General features: G+C 38.9%; 2 pseudogenes; both read left to right on the top strand.

Moving 5' to 3' along the window:
• Positions 1-8827: 8827 nt before the first annotated feature.
• LOC143386290 (olfactory receptor 2T33-like) lies at positions 8828-9765 on the top strand (annotated as a pseudogene).
• Positions 9766-12177: 2412 nt separating this feature from the next.
• On the top strand, positions 12178-12848 carry LOC143390377 (olfactory receptor 2T33-like; annotated as a pseudogene).
• The last annotated feature ends 283 nt before the right edge of the window (positions 12849-13131 follow it).

The raw sequence follows: 13131 nt of genomic DNA, 5'->3' as shown, positions 1-13131 counted from the left end.
CATTTTTATCTACATGAGACCCAAATCCTACAGGTCAGCTCACCATGATAAGGTGGTGTCAGCCTTCTATAGCATCCTCACTCCTATGCTGAACCCCTTCATCTACAGCCTGAGGAACAGCAAAGTCAAGGGGGCCCTGAGAAAGTGTGTGGCCAGTGTGTGGCCATGACACTTTATTAATAATACACTAAGTTGTCCCAGCTTTTTGTGGTTGGGCAAAGTAACTGGTGGGATTTTTAGAGGGTAATTACAGGGACCCCTCCTTATGAATTAGAGACATGATCCACATTGCCCAGGAGAAACCTGGAATCTTTATTAATAATACACTAAGTTGTCCCAGCTTTTTGTGGTTGGGCAGAGTAACTGGTGGGATTTTTAGAGGGTAATTACAGGGACCCCTCCTTATGAATTAGAGACATGATCCACATTGCCCAGGAGAAACCTGGAATCACTGATGCTCTCTGTGAAAACATTGTTGACCTTAGCTGAACACTGAATGCTGTGGCCATAACTTTTGCAACTTGAGGTTCAAGAGCAAAAGTAGCACACTTTTCTTTTTCTTTCTGTGCAATTTCACATGTATATTTACTCTTAGCAAAGATCTCTGCAACCTCTGCCTATAATTCTTTTCTTTTCTCATTAAGTGGAAAGGTTCATCTTTTCAGGTCAGACTGGAGCATTGCTGTGCCAGATTCTATACTTATGGAATATGTATTTCTGGATTTTTTAATTTTAAGTTTTCAGTTTGTAGTTGATTGCAGGTAACTGAGTCTCTGGTGCACAAAACCAGAGATAAGGGAGAACTACTGGATTCCCTTGGATCTGTATATCTGCCCCCCCCCCCCCACACACACATTTTACTTCATCATTAAACCTGCATGTTTTAATGAGCTTTTACTCAAAAAGTGAATTCACTATTCCAGCAATTTTGGCATTATTATCTATGTTTCAACTGAGGTATACTTTTTAAGAAGTACGATGCTCACAACTCAGCCTTTTCTTTCAAGCAATTTCAATAAACACTAGCCTAATAGTCTACACTGTATTCAAGAAAGGCTACAAGCACCAGCCTCCCAAGACCCTCCAACACAAGTGAAGCACCCTCAAAAACAACTATGGATCTGCTGTTTATCCCATTGTTTAGTTTGGCCTGTTCTATTCTTGTCCTTGGAACCCCAGATGAATAGTCCTACATCCTGTATTTTTCTCTCAGTTCAAAGACTCCTCTGCAACTCTGCTCTCACCAGTTCTTCACCCTGTTTAATTCCTACAGGTCTTCTATTGTCTACAATGCCACAATGTGTTACCCCATGTGTTTTGGAGGATGTCTGGACCATGTTCAGTTTGGATCTATGGAAATTAAAGCTTATTTGTGAGATCAAAAGTTGTTGTTGTTTTAATTACTATTATTTTGGTAGATGGATGGTGAACTTTTTCTTGACTTGTTCTCTGAAAGAGGCTATTAATTTTACATTTCCACCACCACAGTGCTCAAGATTCTCTTGCTTCCATTGTTATCAGACATTTTTTTTAAAAAAAATTAGAACATCTAGTGAGTGTGTTTATAACTTTTTTGTTTTTAGCTTGGCTTTCCCTGATGGCTGTTAGAGTTCTATATTGTTTTTATTAGTTTACTGTCTGATTTTGTTTTTTATTTTGTTAACTGTATGTTATTTTCTTGGAAAGAAATAATAAAACATGTAGTCTGCCCAATGAACCCAAGGTGGTAGTTCATTCATACACCATATATGACATTTTAAATGCTATATAAAATTTAGTATAAAAGAAAAAAATGAAATTACATATTCAGTTGTTTGTTATATATTTTCATATACTTTAATTTTCAATGACTGAAGATGAACTGTTTTTACTATTTGTGTATTTGTGTAATATATCTTCAGCCTCTTTCATTTTGTTTGAAACAATAAAATTTACATGTTGGTTATACTATGCATTTTGTTTAGTTTAGTATTTTTATATTGTGCTAGGGATGAAGCCAGTGCCTCATGAATCTCAGGCAATTACTCTACAACTGAACCACAACCCGAGTCCTAGAGTATGCCCTTTAACACAGTCTTCCTATTCCATTAGAAGAATGATGACATTGAGAATCTGAATTTTTTATAGAAACATTTTTTATGCTAAAATATAAAATATTAGATGAAAAATGATGAAATAGATGATCAAAAATGAGATTTCAGGTGATCAGATGATATGTTTTATCTTTAACTGGTGAATTTTTATAAACCTATAATAATTTTCAGATAAGACATGTGGCAAGCTTGCAAAACTATAATTTTACAAATAAAATAATTGTACCTACAATATTTATGTATTGTAACAATGTCTAGATATTATTTGTATAAAAGCCAAGGAAAAAACTAATTAAGTACAAATTCAACTACAAGACAATGGTTCAAAATAAAATATTTAGAGATTAATTATTTTGGTTTTTACTTTGACTTATTTTGTTATCAGAAGAATTACTTCTTTCACAACTTTTTATTTTTTTGAGCAGAATTTATTCCAAATTTTCCACTTTAAAATAATATATTTAAATATATTAAATATTAATATATTTAAATATTAATATATTTAAAAGAATATATTTTAGAGCAAGGTATCTCTAAAACACTCTATCCTCTGTAACTTTCAGATCACATGGATATTGCTAAAGTACCGGCCAACATAGTAGATTGCATTCCCAGGAAAGAGAGAATTCATTGACAAGTATCATCTCATTTATTGTTGGAAATCTGCCTCCTTTCAATGAATCATATCCTGCTGATAACAATGCACTGGCCCTGCAGGAAATTTGCTTCAGGGATCCAATATCCTGGGATTTGAGAATCATCTGCATTGAGCTAATAAGAAGAGAAAATGTCTTGTCACCCCATCCTACTGAACATGCTGTTGAGACTTCCTAAGTCTGATGGTAAGGTGCTCTAGGACTTTGGATGTGTGCCTCTCATTTTACACAAGCAGCAGAGCCTTTTATACAAGTACAGAGTGGTCCAGGGCCAGAGCCTGGGAGCTCCGGGCCCTGCACAGTGGCTGCTCAGGAGGCAGGTCAGTGCCAAGACTTAGCCTGAGTGCTGGAAAGAGGTAGTGTTCTCTAAAACTGCCGTCCGTCGCTGTCAAGTTTTTTTCATATTTTACAGGCCTGTATCATTATTTTAAATCAAGAATTAAAGTATCTTGATCTCATCCAATAAACCTCTTAACTTTCCTTTACTCTCTGCCAACACATTTTGTAAAATTTGTGAAACATAGCTGTTTCCTCTGTCAAATAGCATGATCACTGTGACTGTCACTGTGGGTTCCCTGGTAACAATTTCATAGTTGTATTATAGTTCTCATTGTCTATTGAAAAGGGACTTAAAGAATCGACAACTTCAGTGTACTCAAGGTGCTTTTCCTTCCTTTGGGTTATTTCCAGGTATGAGGTTAGCTCTACATTTTCACCCCATGTTAATGAACAAAATATATTTTTTAAATTCTCACCATGTAGTTGATAGTAAGCTCTTCAAACAGGCAGTGCATAGTATCAGGAGAAACTGAAGTCTGAATGTGAGCACATAAATAAACACAATAATTGTATTAGACCTGTCAATTTCTACAGAGACTACATATTTTCTATGCTTAAATTAATTGATTCCATTTTATCAGGTTGAAATTAGGCAAAAAATATTGATGACGGATTCAGGAGCAGTGAGTGATGCTCAGGTTCAGCTCTGGGGTAGATGAATGCAGTGAATCCTCTCACTTAAACCTGTGCACCTAACTCTGGGAGCAGTGGCAATTTTTGAGTAGATGAGAGCAGTGGTTTCTATGATGAAGTGAGAGCTGACTAGGAAACAGTAACAGATTAATCTCTCTGTCTTCACTCCTGTGTTTTCCATAAGACTTTGGGGTACAGTTTGTATCCACATTTTAAAACACTGACTGCAGACAGGCAGGGTGGCAAGTGTGCCTACCCCTCAGGACCTGTCACTGTCATAGAAGAAACCAGTAATAATGTCATGCACAAGCCCATCTGCTTGCCCTCAACCCACTCCTGTGGAATGGGGGGTTCACTGGAACACACTGACGGGTTGGCCAGTGATTAAAACTACAAGAGGGACAGAGCCACTGCTTCCCATGGGTTAGGTCAGCATTCCTATAGTCAAATAGTTTTTATTTGTGGTAAATTAATAAAGTATTTCTCACCTACTTCCTTTGTGCAATAAGGGTGTTTGGGGCATTGCATCTGCTGAGAATAACTATCACAGTGGTGTGCCCTACTTGAATTAACTTGTCAGTTACCAGAAAGCTTATCCTTGGATGCAGCCTGAACCTTGGAAAGTCCATTATTTATTTTTATGTTATTTTATTTATTCAGTACATGAGTCTGGACACTGTTGCAACTGCAGGTGCAATGAAACCTGGGAATGGGGAAACCTTGGAGGACTCTCTCAGGCCTGCATTCTGGAGTCATGTTCTCTAATAATGTGTTGTGAAAATGTCTAGATATTATTTGTATAAAAGCCAAAGGAAAAAGTAATTAGTTCTGTTTGAGAAAAGACATTTCCTTTTAATTTTTAAGGAATAAAAAAAATCCATTCATCTAAGCACTCTGTTTCTACATCTGCCATTCTAAAATGTAAGTACAATTGGCCTCATTTATCTGTTGTGACATTAGATAAGACGATCCTCGATGAAGTGGGGCTTAGGGTGATATTTCCACAGCTGTTATCATCCATGTTGGAACTGAGCTACCACTCTGTCCCTGGGAGACCTAGTGAAGGGTGCTTTATGGTAAATTCTGTGATTGATTGAAGAAAACTACCCTATTCAGGATAAATCTAAGTATTGGTCAGCAAGATATGTGACATGCACCTTCAGTGGAAAGATTGCATCTTTTCTCATTCTGGGGAGCCACACTGAAGTGGGTGGACATACTCTAGATGTAAGAAGTGAGCTCTCCATAATCACAAAGCTTATGTAATTGGGAAATAAGGAATAGCAGAATGATATTGTTTTCAATACAGAGAGGAAAAGGGCAGCGAACTGACAATTCTTTGTCCCCACAAATGTTTCTTGTAATTAATTGAATGGAGGAACACATAATTGTATTCATTTGGCCACAACATTTTTTTTTTGTCATGAACATATTCTAGGATTTTATCATTTGACTTATTGCTTCCAAATTTCAAAAAAAATGTGAAAATTATTGTGTACATGAAAATATCCATGATATATTAATTCAAAATAATTCTTTAAGCATATTAATTTTACTAATTCAATTCTTTAAGTATATTAACTTTACTAATTAAAATTAATTTGGTAATTTATGAAGAATTTCAAGACTGATAAAGGGCACAGTAGCCTTACAATGATTAAATTTTTGGTGCTCCTGTGGGACTGTTGTATATTCAAAGAATTTATGAAAAACAGAAAAAGTTCAAAGTCCAAAGTGATGTTGAAAGTATTGTCTTTTAAACTCATATATATATATATATATATATATATATATATATATATATATGTGTGTGTGTGTGTGTGTGTGTGTGTGTGTGTGTGTGTGTGTGTATGTATACACACACATATATACTCACACAATATTATAATCCTAAAGTATTTATTTATTTTCCCAAAATATTTGGATAGGCAATATCTATTCATGACCAATTGTAATAATATTCTAAACCTAATAATTATGGGTAATACTTGTGGAACTGAAGGGTCATTCATGCTACAATGTTTTTGCATGAACTTTCTTTTGTAATCATCAAACAATGAAAGAAGTGCATACTATCCTAATACATATTGTTAGGCTGTCCAGTCTGTACAGAATAAAGTTGAGGTTTGCATTGATTTAAGTTGCCTAATTTTATCCAACTACTGGTAAGATATAAAAATTTTTAAGGTTAAGTCCCCAGACCACAAATCTTTATTTCTGTATGCACATAATTAAAGAAATGCTTCTATTGAAATAAGGAAAGAAAGACAAATACATATTAGTGCTTTAATTTTTAGAATTTCTCTTAATAATTCACATAAATTTCTGGATTTTAGGTGTCTACTTGTTAATATGCAGGCATTCCACAGGACACTTCATGTGGAAATTTAAATAGAAAGGAGCGTTCAGTGAGTGAAAATTTCAATCAGATCACAAAAATGTTTTAAAATACTTTTAGTGTCAAATGATTTTCTTCTTCACATATGAATAGAGAGTGCAAATTACATTGAAATGTTTTATGCTCTGCAGATTTCGTGGGAAGCCAGTGTCGGCACAGCTGTTGCTGATTTTATAAAACAGGGGTCAGAGAGTGAACCCACAGCAGCAGGAAGCCAGGACTGGAAGCCTCAAGGGCAGTGTGAGGTTCCCCCAAGTCTGGGACCTGCCTGGGCATGTCTCAGGGGCTGGTGAGCTGCCCACATCTCACACAAATTTTCTGAGTAGGTTTGTGCAGGACTTGGATGCTTTCCTTCCACTCTCAGGCTAACTCAGCCACCCATGATCACATCTCTGTCCACGGTACACTGTGCTGCCTGGGTTAGCCACAGCAAGCCCTCCTTCATCTGTGGTTGAGCCAGTCACAGAGCACAGCCTTTCCATCCACACCAAGCAATGGGAAGACAAGCTTGGACCAGTGCATTTGTAAGACTGAGATATATGAGAGCAGTATTTGCTAACAGTGAAAATCAACACCAAACTCGCAGTGATTATGAATATAGTTTACATAGCAATCAGTGGCACCTTTATCCCAAAATTATGCAGAGCATTCAGATTTGAAAAGCTACTCACATAATGCAGCCCATCCACATATGAGTAACAGCATGTAAGTGCACCATTATGGGGGTATATATTGCAAATTTTGGTCCTAAATAGTGTAATACAAGTTTAGATTCTATAAAATATTTCAGGGAAGATATCTGCAATGTATATAAATGATAAAATAAAGCAATTGTGTATAAATAACAAGATGTGTAAAAAACATTTTCAATAGAAAGCAGTGGAAAATACTTCACAATGGGTTTGCAGATGAATCCAGGGGTCAAGGAGTAGAACAGTTTCTGCCTTGGTATCATAGGAAATGTGACTCAAAACTTATTTTCTCGATATTATGACTGGCAATTATTACTGCTCCTGAAAATTTCTAACAACATCACAGATGCAGGAATTTAAACAGATTGACTGTTGAATATAGTGAGAAAGTAAGGGATTCAAAAATCCTCAAGAATAAAGACAACAATTTAAGATTGATTACTATAGAAATTCTTACCACATGTAAAGGACATAGATCACAATATGAGTATCACAGAGGAACCAGGCAATTATAAGTATAATATGCTATATGAATAATGTCCAACGGATGCAGCAGTGATTAAGAATTGGTAAAGTGGATGTACATATACATACATATGCAATTAAGAGGGCATGACAGTAATATGTTCAATATAATAACAATAATGTTATATATTATGATACTTATAACAATGGCTGTTTTGATAACAATAAAATCTAAGTATTTACATTTAAAGAATATTGTTGGCATACTACATTAGTCACTATAGCTGCAGTGTTTATCAGAGGTGTGCTGCCCACTTACAAAATTTATCTTGGTTTTCAATTAAATTGAAAAAAATAAATCAGAAATGGCCTGCTACACATAGATTATGTCTGAACCCCCACATTGTTTTATTGGTAGTCATTAATCTTTTGCTCTCTGTGCAAACTTGAATTTATAAGGAGAAGATAAATCTCACTGAGGTGTGAGAAGAGAGCCTTTCACCCACATAGGACATCATGGCAGAGAAACGCCAACTGGAGGTTTCAGTTACAAGAGAGCCATCTCTGTTATTAAGGGAGAGGCTCTGTGTCCTGTTCATAATCCATGCTGAGTGTTCAAACACTAACTTCAAGTGAAGAAGCTTGTTTGGACCAAATTAACAGACTGGCACTTGTCTCCTGTCTGTAAGGACATAGGATTACTTAAGTGTGAGAGCCTGCAAGTAGTACAGTTTGTTTCTTTATGTTATTTATGAAATTATCAACTTTTTAAATAAGAATTTTCAGTCTAACATAGCAGCTCTTTGAGTACCTACTAGATGTGGAAGATTGTTGCCCGGAGGGTGCAGTACTGACCAATGACTCCTGATCAGGAGGAGAAGTGGTGACCAGGTGAGGAGGTGGGCATGGTGGGGCACACCCCTGCCTTTGTGGAATAGAGAAATTTAGTCATGTTTTCTTTCCTAAACAGCAAAGTCTGATTTCAGTGGTTATACATTTTTTTAGATTGCTTATTTAAATTTTAATTTTCAATTCATCCTAGTGTTGAAGGAAATCTCCAGAAATTCCCTTATACAGGTGTGAGAAAACTGAAAAGTTACAATCACAAGAGAGAATGCAACATCCACTAATCTACATGAATTCAAAAGTCCTCCAACAGGGAGATATTCCAATGTAGAAACCTGGGATTACACAACATGGCTTCTTTGGGCCAGGAAGACATGAAAGGCATCTCACTGGCAATGACAGGCCAAAGCAGCAGCCTTCTCAGACTAGCACTCTGCTGCAGCCTGAGAGAGAGCCTTGTATAAAAGCTGTGTATACATTTTTTTCTAATTTAGCTGAAATTGAGAACATACTAAACTCCTGGCAGCTATGAACCATGGAATGCTAAGGAAAATGTTTTGCTGGAAAGAAGAAAATTAAATAACTAGGCCTTCAGGATAAGGCTTTCTGTCATATAACCAAGCCATTTTAAGGAAGTTCCAGATCCTCATTTTAACCAGGCCAAATTCCTCAGCCATCCTCCTGCCTTCCAGGTTGCCCACAGGCATGGAGAACTCCACTGACTCCACAGGGACGAACTTCATTCTTTTGGGGCTCTTTGACCACACACAGACTCATCGAGTCCTGTTTTCTCTGGTGTTCATGACCTTCATCGCCTCCCTGGTGGGCAATGCCCTGATGATCCTGCTCATCCACACCGACCCCAGACTCCACACCCCCATGTACTTTCTGCTCAGCCAGCTCTCCCTCATGGACTTGATGCTGGTCTCAACCATCATTCCCAAAATGGCAGCCAACTACCTGCTGAACTCCAGGTCCATTTCTCCTGCTGGCTGTGGTTCCCAGATCTTCCTGTTCCTTACTCTGGGAGGGGGAGAGTGCTTCCTCCTGTCAGCCATGTCCTATGACCGCTATGTGGCCATATGCCACCCATTGCGCTACCATGTTCTCATGAGCCACAAGCTGTGTTCCCAACTTGTAGCAGGCTCCTGGCTTATGGGAGGGATTGATGGGCTGATGCAAGCCAGTGCCACTATGAGCTTCCCCTACTGCCACTCCAGGGAGATTGACCACTTCTTCTGTGAGGTACCTTTGTTGGTGAGCCTAGCTTGTGCAGACACCACTGTTTTTGAGCTTTTTAGGTATGTTTGCTGCACATACCTAAATCCTTGATCCCTCTGTCTCTCATTGTGGCCTCATACAGTCTCATCCTGGCTGCTATGTTAAGAATGCATTCTGCTGCAGCCAGAAAGAAAGCCTTCACCACCTGCTCCTCTCACCTGGCTGTGGTGGGGCTGTTCTATGGCACCCTCATGGTCATCTACATGAAACCCAAGTCCTACCACTCAGTGGGCCAGAGCAAAGTAGTCTCTGCATTTTACACCATCTTCACTCCTGTGCTGAACCCCCTCATCTACAGTGTGAGGAATAAAGATGTCAAGGGGGCCTTCAGAAATTGGCTGGGTAAGACATATGCTATGTGATTCCAACGAGAGGATTTACCAAAATGGCACCTCCCAAAATGGATTCATGCTGCCTTTACAAATTATTAGTTTATTTCCTCTATTGAACTGCTGATTTTGTGTTCTACCAATTTATTTTGTTTTAACTTTGCCATTTTATCTTTTAAGGTATATCTGTGCAGTGTTTGGTGAATCAATTAAAAATTTAATTGTACCAAGTGATAGACCCAGTCTGATTCCCTCTTAAAACTGGGAACCATCTCACCAAAAGACATGAAAATCTAATTTCAGCTTTACTATAAATTACTGCAAATTCTGATCTTGATTGGAATGCCTGTCTGTGCCTTGAACTCACCCATGCCTGGCTTTCTCTGACCAGATAGCAGCCCTCTCTAAACTTTAGTGATGCCTCATAAATCTTGGCCTTCCCTGGCCAGATAAGGACCCTCACTGAGGCTCTAATGACCTTCATAAATTCTGATGTCAGGGCCAGCAAAAATGTAAACTAGCCTTTGTGTTATGCTCCTCTGAGTTTTGTTATCTGTAACCCCCTTTGTGTAACTTTCTGGGCTATAAACCTGGGCTGCAAGAAAGATGCAGGGCTGTCTTTTTTCTGTGGTTTTTGTTGGGAGAGGCAGCCCAGCTGGTTGAAACAATAAGCTTGCTTTAATTTGATTTTAATTGGAGTCAGTGGTCTTTTCTTTGAGTCCTGATCTAACACCAAGGTTCCTCTTGGTACTGTTGAGATTTCTTTGTTCCCTAATATGGAATCTAGCCCAAGAGATGCCAGAGTCTGTGGATAAGAACATGTTGGGGGCCATGTTCTTGCTTGCCCACTGCATCCACTTGGTTCCAGTTGCAGTTAAACCCAGGGCTGCCCTGTTGGTTTTCTATCTGATTGAGGTTCCCATTGCTGAAGGCAAGTGTTGAAGGTGCCTGTCCTTATGACACTGCTGTCTCTGTCCTCACAGTGAACAGCCTTGCTTTATATATTGGGTATGTTTTATTCTCCTGCTGAATCATTCTTGCATAAAGATGGTGACTTCAGCTCTTGTTTCTTTCAGTATCAGTCATTTTATCTGAATTCAAGCCTAGCTGGCTTCTCTCTTTGGCTTCCATTCATGGAATATCCTCTTTTTTCCTGCACTTTCCTCTGTGTGTTCTCACATGTGAGGGGTTCTCTTGGATGAACATAGAGTTGTACTTTGGTGTTTTTAACCATTCAGCTGCTTAATGTTTTATAACCAAAGAATTTATTCATTGTGTGTTCAATTTATTCATTTTATGTTCAAATGATGTAATTATTAATAGGTAAGAACTTATTACTTTCCCTTGTTTTTTTCCATTTTTGCTGTATGTTAATTCTTTTTTTCTTACTATATTCCATGTTGTTAGTAATTGAATCTATTGTTATGTTTTGAATCTTTTCTTTTGGTTTTCATTGCATCAGGTTTTTTGCTTAGTGATTACCAAAACCTCTATGGGGAATATTACACAATAATATCAGGTTATATTAATCAAATGATTACTTAATTTTGATTACCTTAAAAAAAAGAAAAAAATAATTAAAGCAAGACAGGTGTGTCTCAGTTGTACAGCACTTGTCTAGGATGCATAAGGACCTATGCTCTGTCACCAGCCCCACAAATATACATACATAAATGTGAATACTCCATTTTAACTCCACTCCTTCCTCATATTTACAAGGCAAGTTGACATGATCTATAACCTTGTATCTTGCATACTTTTGAACAAATAATGGTTATTTTTAATACATTTGCCTTTCAAACTTTGAACTAAGGAGAACCAGGGTACACACCCCGTTGTGTTGCTGGTATTTTGATATTAACTTCAGACTTCTCATTCACTGGGCTTTGTTCCTCTAATTGTCTTTCTGATGCTCAGCAAGGCCCTTTCTTTCCCTGACCCTTGACTTGGTGCCTGTTTTTACTGGTGAATGCCATGTGGGTGAGGTAGGAGCTCTGCTGTTCCCAGCCTACTGTGAGCAGTGTTCTGCTTGATGTGGACCCTTAATCAGGAAGTCACGGGCCCTGAGCAGCAACTCCCCCTTCACTACTCCAAGGGGAATGATTTACAACCCAGAGAATCAACTTGAGTATATGACCAGCTAACTGTGCAGTTGTGGGAGAGAAGTGAGTCAGAATTCTGACAGTAAGACATTGTGTTTGCCTTTTTACATTGTGTCAAATGTTCACTCGTACTGAAATACAGAATGGAAGGTACAGTTCTATCCACACATGCTATCTTCCTATATGACTGAGGAGGTGTGTTCACTATCTCTGGAGTCAAGGGGAAGATTTTCCTCAATGCACCATGAGCAGTAAACCCTTTTTTTTTTCCCTCTTTGATGTCAGTGTCTCTTCAGGACTTGTGCTTGGAAAAGAAAAGTGAGTGATGGAAGGAAGGGTTCTCATGGAAGCAGAAGCTTTGGGAGCCTTCCTCTTGCTCCTCTTCCTTCTTACTCTGGGTGATGGAGAGTGCTTCTTCCTAGCAACCATGTCCTATGACCGTTATGTGGCCATATGTCACCCTCTGCGCTATCCCATGCTCACGAGCTGGCCACTGTGTCTGAGGATGACCATGAGGTCCTAGTTCCTGGGAGCAGCTGACAGGCTGATGCAGGCAGTTGTTGCCCTGAGCTTCCCATTTTGCAGCAGGCAAAATAATTGCCATATAATTTCTTCTGTGAGGCCCCCATGCTGGTGCGCTTGGCTTGTGCTGACACGTCTGTCTTTGAGGATGTCATGTACATCTGCTGTGTGTTGATGCTCCTGGTGCCCTTCTGCCTCATCCTGAGCTCCTACAGTCTCATCCTGGCTGCTATCCTCCACATGTGCTCCACAGAAGCCTGCAAGAAGGCCTTTGCCACCTGCTCCTCACACGTGGCTGTGGTGGGGTTCTTTTATGGAGCTGCAATTTTTAACTACAAGAGACCTAAATCCTACAGGTCAGCTCACCACGGTAAGGTTGTGTCAGCCTTCTATAGCATCCTTACCCCTATGCTGAACCCCCTCATCTACAGCCTGAGGAACCGTGAGGTCAAGTGGGCCCTGAGAAAGTATGTAGCCAGCGTGTGGCCTTGAATAATTGTGGGGACAAGTGCACGGAGTACTGCATATATGGCATATGATAAGGGCATCTAAGTGGCAGGCTGCTCCCCTGTGCTAGGCATGTGAGCAGCAGGCTACTTACCTCATAGGCACAGCCCTGTGCATGAGATCATGTGTTGCAGTCCCTGCACTTGCTCCGTGGCCCACTCCTTCATTGGTCACTGCAAAGACAGCAGAATTTGCATTATTGGTTGCCTGTAATCTGCTTAGCTACTGTTGTAGTATATATACTTGGTAACTGCACAATAAAATCAGA

The sequence above is a fragment of the Callospermophilus lateralis genome, unplaced genomic scaffold (genome assembly GCF_048772815.1).
Source record: "Callospermophilus lateralis isolate mCalLat2 unplaced genomic scaffold, mCalLat2.hap1 Scaffold_1118, whole genome shotgun sequence".
NCBI classification, from domain to species: Eukaryota; Metazoa; Chordata; class Mammalia; order Rodentia; family Sciuridae; genus Callospermophilus; species Callospermophilus lateralis.
Note: the sequence above shows the minus strand (reverse complement) of the source record. Positions and strands in the feature narration are given on the sequence as shown.